The 12342-nt window shown below is 40.3% G+C and overlaps 1 protein-coding gene across 3 annotated transcripts in view; it reads left to right on the forward strand.

Annotated features, from left to right (window-relative positions):
- The window catches only part of hipk2 (homeodomain interacting protein kinase 2), a 97860-nt gene that overhangs the window by 15008 nt on the left and 70510 nt on the right, over positions 1 to 12342 (forward strand). The window contains exon 1 of one of the 3 annotated variants that reach the window (XM_047154812.2): positions 6528 to 7334. The exons of the other annotated variants lie outside the window; for them this stretch is intronic. The gene's annotated coding sequence lies outside the window, so the exon portion shown is untranslated. Of the gene's footprint in view, positions 1 to 6527; positions 7335 to 12342 lie in introns of those variants that run through there. 3 annotated transcript variants of the gene reach the window in all.

Genomic DNA, 12342 nt, shown 5'->3' on the forward strand with positions numbered 1-12342 from the left:
TTACAAGCGTGTAACAGAGACTTGCTGCCATGTCCAGGGAGTGTCTAGTTCTCACAGACGCTGTGTGAGGAGTAGAACTGAGGGAAGATGACGAGAGAGAGGCTCTGCTCACATCCTGGATTATTTTTAGATGTATGTCGCGAAAAACATATATACAGCTCATACACACACGCAGTTTGAAGATGAGATAAGGCAGTGTTGCAACGGCGACGCGAGAAAAGGTTGCACTTTTCAAGGTGCAGCTTTGAGGTTTATGCTGTTTATAGGTGTGAGAGTGTGTGTGCTGTGCGGGGGGCAGTTTGTCAGTCTGGTCGCAAACACCATGCATGGTTGACTGTATGCTAGCTTGTGTTTGATTTCAATGTTTACAGCAGATTAAAAGTGAATACCAGTAATACACAAAACGCTAAAACGTTTGTGTCGGGGTGAGAGCAGTGAGTGGGTGCCCTGAGTACCTTAATCAGTAGTATACATATTGACCGTGTGTGTGTGTGTGTGTGTGTGTGTGTGTGTGTGTGTCAGCTTCACCTCTGTGTCCTCAACGCTGCTGATTTTCGTCAACATTCAAAAGTAAACATGTTTTTAGAAACAGAGTGCTGTATGCTTTGTAATTGGCTCAGCAGGTGACAGATCGAATCCGACAGGTTTTGCAGCACTTCAGAATTTCCCGATGCTGTGTGACAAATTTTACAGTGTATGTACGTGTGTGGGGATTCAAGGTGTATTGCGCTTATATGTAAAAGCTGTTTAGTCAGAAAACACCTTGAAAAAGCAGGGCAAGAATGTGTTTGTGTTTCCTGAGATCAGTGTGAAGTGAGTTTTGAGTGAGCAGTGCGGGTCAGTTGGATTTAAAAAGCACCGAACTTTCACACTGAGTAGATTCACACTTAAGATCCAGATTTTTTAGAGATTTGCATTCCTAAGGTAGTCAGAAGCTGTTAAAGATTAAGGCTGCTTTGGTGCAGATTGGATGGTGACAGATTGTCACTGGCAAAATGAAAGAAAATTCTTCATTCTAAATGACAATTTTACGTCATCAGTTGCCAGTAATTAAGTTAATGTGTTTACTTGCAAGCTTTTTTGATATGATTATGACATTTTGGCCAAAAAAAAAAGGAAAAAAATAGAACAGGAATCTGAGACTACAGTGGGCACAGGCTCACCAAAATTGGACAGATGTAAATAAGGAAAAGAACAGGTAATTTTAAATAAAAAAAACAAAAAAAAGTATTCCACTGTCTAGTGGCCTATAATAGCCTCAAAGTCCTGTTCTTAGCTGATGGGACTGGAACCCATTGTGGCCTTCTGGCTTGCTGTTGTAGCCCATCCACCTCAAGGTTTGACATGTTGTGCATTCTGAGATGCTTTTCTGCTCACCACACGGTCGTATAGAGTGGTTATTTGAATTACCATAGGCTTCCAGTCAGCTCGGACCAGTTTAGCGCCTCTCCTCTGACCTCTCTCATCAACAAGGTGTTTCCGCCTGCAGAACTGCTGCTCACTGAATGTTTTTAACACCATTGTGTGTAAACTGTTGTGTACGAAATTCCCAGGAGATCAGTTTCTGAAATGCTCAATGCAGTCCGTCTGGCACCAACAGTCAACGTCACTGAGATCACATTTGTTCCCCATGCTGATGTTTGATGCGAGCATTAACTGGAGCTCTTGACCATATATATATATATATATATATATATGTAAACATTATTGACCTACTGTTTCTGGACAACTAATAACCAATGCAATGTACAATATTAAAACGTATTAAAATAACTTAAAATCATACAGTAGCACCGTACTGTACAGCCATGAGGGTCTGGAACTGATGTCTGCAATGTCTTTGTGAGAAACAGAAAGACGCCATGTAGAGCAGTGATTGCGAGCCACCGCAGACTGAAGGCTCTTCTTGGTCTGTTCCCGCAACACTGCCGTAAAATAAACAAACCCCCTGGAACCTGGATATATAAACGCATTTATATATCCAGTCCCGGTAGTTTTTATTCATATGCAATGAGATATTTTTCATGAATTTCTGAATCATGCTGATTCTGATATATCTGGCTCACAGTAATCATCTTGCAAAATAAAACAATAAATGAAGCTGCACTATACTATATTAAACTTCATATACCTGCCAGTTCCCTGTATTGCTGTACTTCCCAGTGCCTATTGAGGTTGCTTGTACTGTGTATATTTTAAGAATACATGGTACAGTCATATGTGGCTGAATTCTGGCCAAAAAAAAAAAAAAAACGATGAAAAGTCAGGTCTTATGACCTACAACAGCCATTTGTACACGTGCTCAGTGAAGCTTCATTCAAGCTTCAGTTAATGTTCACATCAAACATGAGAATAGGGAAAATGCGATCTCAGTGACTTTGATCATGGCACGGTTGTTGTTTTTGCTGGTTTAAGTATCTCCTGGGATTTTCATACGCAACAGTCTATAGAGTTTACTCAGAATGGTGCAAGAAAACGTCCCATAAGCAACAGACTTACGAGAGGTCAGAGGGGAATTGCCAGACAGGTTTGAGTTGACAGAAAGGTTACGTAACTCAAATAACCACTCATTACAACCATGGTGAGCAGAAAAGCATATCAGAATGCACAACCTTCAGGCAGATGGGCTACAAATTGGGTTCACCTGAATGTTGAGGATTGGAAAAACATCACCTGGTCTTTTCCAATCTTCAAGTCCAAGGTTTCAGAAGTACATATAATAGAAATATCAAAATGTCAGCATTTGAAGAGTTTGTTCAGGCTGTCACACATATATGCAAATATTAGCTGTGGATAGAATTAATGGGTGATATGAATAGCATTGATGTATTGTGCTTTGTTTGAGAAACCACTGACAAGTGGAAATTCAGTTGTAAAATTATTTTTGCTGCCAACCTTCTAGTAAGCCATGTCCTTATATGTTTGCCGAAGAAATGACACTGGATCACACAGCTTGATCACCTTCAAGGTAATAACTTTAATTAACTTTGTAATATCAGAACACCATGTGCATATGCGAAGACTAGGGAGTGATACTTGCTTTCCAATGGTGTCTGTTCATGAATGTGAAGCAACATGTATTTATTTGACAGGTCTCATCTGGCTACTTCAGCATGTTCCCAGGCTTATGATTATGAGGATTAGTACAAGGCCTGTCAGTATGTCATTTGGGTGTGATTATCCTCAGAGCCGCATGTGTTACCAGCTAAACTATCAGGCATTACATGTTCTGTCAATAAGGGTGTGTCTTGTACTGGAGTGGGGGTTATGACTACAGCCTGTGTAGAGGTGTGTGGTGCACACAAATATGATCCCGAGAGGCTTTATATCACACACACCTAAAATAGGATGCTCAGAAGAGGCTCCTCTACAAGCACTGGATTACATTTCTTATTACACTGAAAAGCAGGCTCGTAACAGGCAGTGTAGTTTTTCCCCCGTATCCCTAAAGGTCACGGCCTAACATCTGCTTATTCCTTTTTGACGATGATTAAAGGAAAAAAGTGTGTAGTACTCATCTAAAACACAGTGTCTTTTGTTATCCAATTTGCCTTTTATAAAGGAAATAAAAATGTACAAACCACACACAAAGTCATTCATCAGCTTTTCGCCAAACCAATTAATTCCTGCACACAGGCTCTGATGGAGTCACTGATTGCATTATTGTGAATCCTTTGGCTTTTTGTGTGTGTGTGTGTGTGTGTGTGTGTGTGTGTGTGTGTGTGTGTATGTGTGTGTGTGTGTGTGTGTGTGTGTGTGTGTGTGTCTCGTATGTTCTGTCTAAGCCTGTAATTCCATTCCTGCTTCTCAAGAAAATGTCAGAATATCCACAAATCATATTGCCCTTTGGGTTTTTTTTTTTTTTTATTGGACTCAGGTATTATAGACTTGAGGGATATATGACAGAATTGATTGTTTTTGATCATTGCCATTGGCTAATGAAGTTGGAGAATTTCTGATTATGGGATTCTTCATGATAAAATTGGCTTTTAAATGACAGATAATTTGATATGAGGGCAGTCAGCAAGCAGAGTGTAAGTGTGAGTAGCACCTGCATGCTTCATTCAGACTTTTTATTTAACAGTTAACATTTAACATTTTATCTGAGGATATCTAATAAAATATCAAAGCAATGAAGATATATCTCCTCATTTGCGTGTATGTGTCATGGGACACTGGAGCTTTATTGGGCTGGTGGGATTGCTGTTCATGGGAGTTGAGCTCACTGAAGCATTATGCATGGCTGAAAGTGAAGAAGCCGTGAACTCCTGTTTTTTCCATGAACCTTTGAACTCATGAACACACACACACACAGACACACACACACACACACACACACACACACACATACAAGCATGCGTCTTTAGTTTTTGATAAATATCATGAAGAACCAGCTTTTGTTAAGGGTGCAGTTCTCCATGCCTGTTCTCCAGGACAGGCTCGGTGAAAAGACTCGTCTCGACCAGAAGACTGCTATAATGAAGTTAAGGCAAAAAGGAAATGGATATTTACTGTTTTTGGAGAATTTTTTGTTCAGCACAGATGCCCAAACCATGATTATATCTCAGTGCATGAGACTTTTCCTCGGACCTTCTTAGGCTTGTGCTAATGTAATATAATGCACTGTAATGTAATTTAGTGAGTTAGTGTAAATTTTGGCCATATCATGCCCATCTTGTAGCTGCAGAGCATAGTTTGCATCTGTTGTGGTTCTACCTAACAGTGTGTGTGTGTGTGTGTGTGTGTGTGTGTGTGTGTGTGTGTGTGTGTGTGTGTGTGTTTGTGTGTGTGTGTGTTGAGAGGTTGCCTTATTCTCATTTCATCTCTGCCCTGTCTTGGCTCTGGTGCAATGGCTCTGTGGTTAGAGTTTGGCAAGCTGCTCATTTTTTGCTCTTTGAAGTGCCAACCTGCACAGCAAAAACCTGCAAAACACACTACACATTACACACTTTCTTTCAATCTCTCTCTCTCTCTCTCTCTCTCTCTCTCTCTCTCTCTCTCTCTCTCTCTCTCTCTCACACACACACACACACACACACACACACACACACACACATACTCCCACACACACCCACACACAGATTCTAGGACATCATGGGATGTAAATAGCTTATAAGCAGTTGACAGTAAACACCCATAAATACAAATACAAAAATGGGAGTGTTTTTTTTTTTTTTAAGAAGTGCAGGGAAGGACACAAAAAAGTTTTCGATTTTAAACACCGTTTCAATCCAAACCAATTACAGAATGTTGGATGCTTGGGATATCTTTTCACCTGGTTTATAGTGTCTTCACTGACAGTCTGTTCAAGAGAAAAAGAAAAGTATACCAAGTAGCGTGATCCTGCAAGCAATGGATCATTATAGAGACAGCTAAAACCGGTAGAAAGCCTCACTTTATATTTGCATAGCATGATGTCATGCTTGTAGTTTTCTGTAAATAAACTCCTGGTACTATAATGTGATCATATCGCCATGTGACACAAACGTTTGTGTTCTCAGGAAGAGAAACCTTATAGAAAATTGTTTGTGACATGTTGATTTATAGATGCTACTCTGAGAAACTCACAGTGTAAATAGAGCTAAAGTTTTTTTTTTCTAGAAAGTCCTTCTGGAGATATTATATAAAAGATGTCTAACTGTCTACACTTTCAAAAAAAATAAAGTGCCGAGGTCTAAACTGGGTGTATTAGAAAGCTATACACCTATACTGCATATACAAGTAATAAGTGGCGGCACTGATATACATGCATACTATATAATATATATATATTATATAATATATAAAATATTTTACAAACTTGAAGATTTTCCAGTTTAAGTAAAGCAGTGGAAAGTTGAAATCAATTACGTAGAAAATAGTTCAGTGTGGTATCCTGATAGCGGTTGTGTAGTAATGGCTGGACTGAGATATCACGTGGGACACAACAAAAAGTTGCAAAAAATAATAATAATTATTTCTTGAATGTGTGTGTGATTGGGCAGTCAGATATGAAGCTTACGAGACTAAGAAAGGCCACAATCATTAACGTGAGAGTGTTTATAGCTTTCGTTCATTTATCAGTGACTGCTTTCTCCTGGTCACAGTGGCTTAAAGGCCCCATGAAATCAAAATTGATCAAAAGGTTTTGTGGCTTTTAGTAGGAATATTTTTGCTTTAAGGTTATCTGTAAGCTAGTGTGCTCCAAAACAATGACAAAATTCGCATTTAGAAGATATATGCATTCAAAATATACAGTCTTTCTCTAGCACTGATACGGATCCGCAGTTTTGATTACATCATTCTGCACTTCTCAACAGATTTTCTTTAAAATCGAGTGCTCTTTAGAATCAGAAGTGTCCCGCACCCAACATTAAACGTGTCTTTGGCTGTTTGAATGCAGCGTTTTATTCAGTTTTCCAACCGTAAATTGGTTCAGAAGGAAATAGCTTGAATTCATTCACTTTCAATTTTTTTCAATTTTCTTTTCTTTTTTTTTTTGTTGTCAAGAACGGCTTAGCCCAGGCTGTGAGGTAAGCTAAACACTACTGGCTATTTAAAAAGGGGGAGAAGCCACTCGATATATGTCCTGCCCTGACGTCCAGTTTCAGTGGAAATTACGTCAACGCATCGGATAACGTTGCTTGTTTCAAGGTACTTCATGGTGACTTTAAATGACTTATTTGTTTGTATTATTACAAACTGAGCAAGTAGGATTGGTCAAACATTTTAAGGTCCCAGCAGGATTGTTCAGAATTCCTTCCGGAGCGGGATTTAAAAAACAGACCCTACACACCTCTAGCTCAGACAACCCCTGTTCATCAGAATTGTTCAAGCTGCCCCTTGTGAACCGGTGAAGTTCCTGAGTTATGGAAAAATTTGTCATGCTGGACCCTCATACGTGCTCTCTCTCACTTTTTCTCCCATCCATATTTGAAAGTCAGTTGCACGCTCAGATGCACGGCCCCTCCCTCTCTCTTGCACACACACAGGACTGATAAAGCCGTCAGTAACAGGCTGCGCTGAGGGCACTGCTCCGTGTGACAGTGCCGTGTTTGTTTTCCTTTCTCAGGGGCCAGTGGAACACATGTCAGTGGCTTTTGCTTCTTCAGCCACAGCTGCTCGTCTTGCTCGTCTCCTTTCAGTTCAGATAGCACAATCAGATAGTTGCCACATATCATTAGGGGCAGGCCTTAACGAATGCATGGATATTCTTGGGGTTTGGAGAACGCAAGAGATGCAGAGAGCCTAATATATGCTGTTATGTGATCTCTAAATATGATTAACTCTGAGGTCAATACCAGCCTGCTGGATAAGGACAAGGACAAAGGTCAGCACTCAAACAGGGCAGCCTAGTAAGTCTCTCTTAAATCTTTCTTTGTGTAATCTCTGTCCATTCACTGCACAATGAGGAGAGATGTACACTCTTATGGGTAGAGACAAAGAGCAGACATTCCCTGCCTCTGTTCTCCCAGGAATTATAGTGTTTCATTTGATGAGAAAAGGGAAGAGGGGGAGTAGGGGATGTGGCGTGGGGCGCCGGAGTGAGGTGAACGGGGTCATTGATATAGAAAAGGAGACGAGAGGAAAGACAAGAACAAAAGGGCAAAGACACAGTGGTGAAGAGGTGATGAATGTGCAGGATGGCATGAAAGGATGGTTGAGGAGAGAGAGTGCTGGATTTAAAATGAATGGTGGGTGGAATAGTAAATAAAAGTGAGTGAAGGTAAGCCTTGAGGTTGGAGAAGGTTGAAGAGTATACTATTAAAACACAGTTTAAGGGTATTTAAGACAAATTTGTGAAAGTTTTTTAATGTTTAACCGTTAATGATTACTTAATGGCTATAATTAACATCATTTGATTTGGTTATGGTTTAAGTCCATGTGCTGATTCGTTACCACAATGTGACTAGTGCCATGGACTCGGCCGAATAAAAAAAATGAACACATATTTCTTTGTCCATTTATCTTTAAACATTCTGTTTTTTAATCTTTTTTTTTTTTTTTTGACAAGCCATGTCATCCGTTAGCTAATCAGACCAGACGTGGTAAATTGAATGATCTTTGAAAGTCTGTAAAGACTCTCCCCATTCAGAGCTAAATAAATTAAAATGCATGTGACTAGGTAAACTGGAACAGAGGATCTGGTACAGAAGCCACAACGGTTCATGTTTAGAAAAATAGAGTCGATGAACTTCAGCCAGGTTTTTTTCCCCTCCCATATGTTTATCAGCTCTACAACAGTGTTTTATTCAAGTGCAAATTTCAGTCTGTTGAAATACTTTGCTGGGTCCACCAGTTAGAAGTTAGAAGTTCTTCTTAATGTCAACTAACAACATTTCATAGTTTCTCTTTTAAAAAAAAAAAAAAAAAAAAAAAAAAAACATCAAGGAAGAGTTCTCTCTGGGGTTTTACTTTTATGTGGTTGAAGATTAATAAATTCATAGATTCATGAGGTTGAGTGCACAGCAAAAGAAAACAGAGGAGATTATTCTGAGAAAAGTTATTCTGAAGAAAAGAGATGACCACAGAGAAAAAGACAGTTCTTTTGTGGAGTGTCTTCCGTTTACTTAGCACTCACTGTACGGTGTCTATCTTTCTGAACCGCAGGGGATTATGCTTTGTCTAGAAACGTCCAGGTCAATTAACCAGTGATATTCCCCCCTGGCTGATCTTCCTTAATGCATTTATCCAAACGTCTGACTTTTCTCTCTGTCCTTGTTTGTGTTGCAAGCTTTAAGTTCCATGCTCACCATACAGACTGCTGTTGAACGTAGATGACGCGTTTGAAACCTAGTGTTGCTGTTATATAACCAGCTTGTGAATATCAGACAAAATCAAGGTCTCGCTTTGTAGCTGTCTGGATATTCTTCAGAGCGCGGCATGAAAAATTGCACAGGTATTTCCAAAGTTTATTAGAAGATTCCACGTATAAGATCGGGGGGGTTAAAAGGGGGGGTAAAGTGAGGCTTGATGTAATGAAGATCACTGTGCTTTTAGAAAACCAAGGCCAGATTGATTTGAATGACAGATAGTTTGTCATAGCTCTTTTTATAGGACTGTTTATCTTCAGGTTGGTACAGGAGCCAATAATGGAGCCTCATAAAGACCAGGCACATAGAAAGATCTGTCCTGTCTCCTACTCCTCCTATCAGGCCTTTTTGATCCTCTGCCCACTGATTAGCTTGACATAAAAAATAAGCGAACTTAAAATCACTGACCGTTAGTATTTCACCAGGAAAGAGCAGGAAAGCAGTCCTTTAATATGCCCTGAGGCAGCGCCTTAAAACAGTGCATTTCTTGTCAGGTATGATAAATGTCTGCATTCCAGTATTCTTAAACAATGGGCCGTAACAGATTTATACCTGCCACAGAGTTCAAAAATTCATATAAACTTCACTGGCTGTGTTTTAAACTTGTTATACAATGCATCGCTGTGAAAATGAGCCCAGCAACAACAGCAGCACGTGGTTGTAGTCCAAACCATAAACACTTATGAATAACTAACCGTTGAGAGACTGAAGTCAAATGGGACCGAACGCACTGTTGCGGATGCATGCTGTTAAGAGATAAGATTCTTGCTATGTGAACTCTCAATTTGTACTTGAAATGACTTATCAGCATTTTTCACAGGGCGTGTTTGAGTAACAAGCAAGGCTTAAATGCGTGCTCCCAGGGTTGAGAAAGGACACGAACTCTTGTTCGTTTCTATTGACTGGCATTGTGGACCCGGTATAGCATTTACAGATTTTAGCTTAGCAAAGCATGTTAAGCTTTTCCAAACAATCAGTAATTGCAGTAGATGGAAAATGGGGAACCATGCACAATGAAGCTAGGCTTGTTTTATTAACCACTGAGTAATCTGAGGGACATGCTTTAAGGACCGGATTGCCAGGCTGGCCTACTGGTGCAAATTCCATGGATGTTTTCTGTAAACAGCTACAGCAGGGGTATTTAACAAAAAAATTTAAAGGTCCTGTTATGTCAAATTAATTATTTACAAAGGTCCGTGGAGGTACGGTGGCTTTGTGGTTCGCACGTTTTCCTCGCTCTTTCGGGGTTGGGGGTTGAATCCTGCCTCCACCCTGTGTGCGTGGAGCTCGCATGTTCTCCCCATGCTTCGAGGGTTTCTTCTGGGTGCTCCGTTTTCCTCCCTCAGTCCAAAGATATACGCTGTAGGCTGATTGGCATTTCCAAATTGTCCGTAGTGTGTGAATGTTTGTGGGATTGTCTCCTGCAATGGGTTGGCACCCTGTCCATGGTGTCCGCCGCCTCATGCCCTGAGTTCCCTGGGATAGTCTCCAGGCTCCCTGTGACCTTGTGTAGGATAAGTGGTACAGAAAATGGGTGGATGGATGGACAAAGGTTCGGATGAGCAACTAATATGACTGAATGTTATCTTTTAATGCTTAACCACTGATGATTATGTTATGGCTGTAAATAAGACAACACGAAGTCTTTATGTTTTGTTTTGTCGTGGTGCTTCACCTTACCACTTTTGACAACTTGTATGGACTCTGAACAGATGATCTATTTTGTACTTGAAGTGCAGAATAAAAGCATACACTCTCTGTCCAGGTGTCTTTAAACATTGCTTTCATCCTCAAATTTTTTTTAAATAAGCTGTCTGCAGCTAAATAATTTACATAAATGCATGTTATTGGATAAGCCTCAACAGAGGATCTGGTACAGAAACCGTCTTAGTTCGTGTTTAGTTTGGAAAAGTAAAGTCACTGAACTATGGTCAGTTTTGTTTCATATGTTTATTGGCTCTGCTAAAGTATATTTTCAGGTACTCATTTCAGTCCGCCGAAATTTGCTTGGTCCGTATGCAGAACACAATCCACCAGTTGATGACCACTGGGCTATGGTCTTTGTGGACTTACTGCCTCACAGTCTGGCTTTCTAACACACAAAGATGTACTCATGGCCGTCCACCACTACCAAGCACATCCAACTTATTTTTAGAGTCGTCCTGTCAGAGAAAAACATAATCCAATGAGTGACACATATCCCAGCGTATTATGCGATTAATTTAGGATTGTGCTCCTAATAGCTCTAGCAGAGGTTCTTCTTTACTTGCTTCATCAGCATGCTAACATAGATCTTAGTGCCTATACTATATAAGCGGAAACATGGAACATAGAGTGCAAGTTTAAAAGCAACTGAAATATCCTCAGGCATTTAGGATAAGAGCAGAGGACTGTAGTATCAGTGAGCCTGTCAGAACTGACACCACTCATATACAGGAACAAGCAGAGGAGGAAAACCGATGTGCGATTAAAGAAGAGGGAAAGGGAGTGCCCGAATGGGAGGCTGGTTTTGAAACTGTAGCTATCAGCACAATTCAGAAATGCATAATAATGACAAAGTGACCCTGCTAAGCATCCTCCCTCTGTTTCCTGCCCTGGGAATGTCCTTGCATCCAGGAATTCCTTAAACCAAGTGAGATTCCTTATGTTCTCATAAGCCGCAGTGGGAAAGTGGTTATTTTCATGGCCGGCCATTATATAGAGAGCATATTGTTTGAAATATCCCGTGTATGGCTGAATTCTGCTCTGACAAAGCTTAATGTGTAGATGCATTCACATCTGTGGAAATGCCACTGCTGCATTAGATTTACTAACTTGAACATGTTTCACCTGATTTTTTTTTTTTATACAAAAGTGTAGTGTTTGCATGTCTCAAAATCAGAACACACAATCTATGGCTTAGTTGTGGGTTTAATTCATCAGCATGTCTTTATGCCACAGAGTCAGCACTGATGCAGAATAGTTTATAGTTACAGGAGGCGAGGGAGCAGGCTTTAGAGCATCACTTGTATATTCATCTCACAGAAATGTGAATTAATTCAATTCATGCAGGTAATAGATTAGCATAATTGAGACTTGCTGGCACAAGAAAACAGAAAGAGGGAAAAAAGGGCTGTCTAATGCAATATGAATTTTTCCTGCTGTGTTTGTGTGTGCGTGTGCGTGTGTGTGTGTGTGTGTGTGTGTGTGTACTGCAGACTCCTGTGTCAGTTAGCTGGTTCTCCAGGTGTGTGAGAGTTGTGTGCATGACTCACAGTGTCCGCAGGAGGTACCTTTGATTTGTCAGATCACTAATTTGGTCCACATTGGCGAATCTGTAAGTAGAGCAGTGCTGCATCCCCTTTGTGTAATCCTGCTTGTGCTGTAATCATTATTTTAGTGCTACAAACAGCGCAGTTTGAGAGGGCTATATTTGGGCTGTTGTTTGCTTGGAGAAGCGCTGCTTATTTCGAAGCCGAGAGTTCCCAGGAGCTCCAGTGTTCTGCTTTTGTTGTGTGTGTTTGTTTTTTTGTTTTGTTTTTTCGGATTTGAGGTAAAGATACAGTTCAAA

This window comes from Ictalurus punctatus, chromosome 4, assembly GCF_001660625.3.
Source record: "Ictalurus punctatus breed USDA103 chromosome 4, Coco_2.0, whole genome shotgun sequence".
Lineage (NCBI taxonomy): Eukaryota > Metazoa > Chordata > Actinopteri > Siluriformes > Ictaluridae > Ictalurus > Ictalurus punctatus.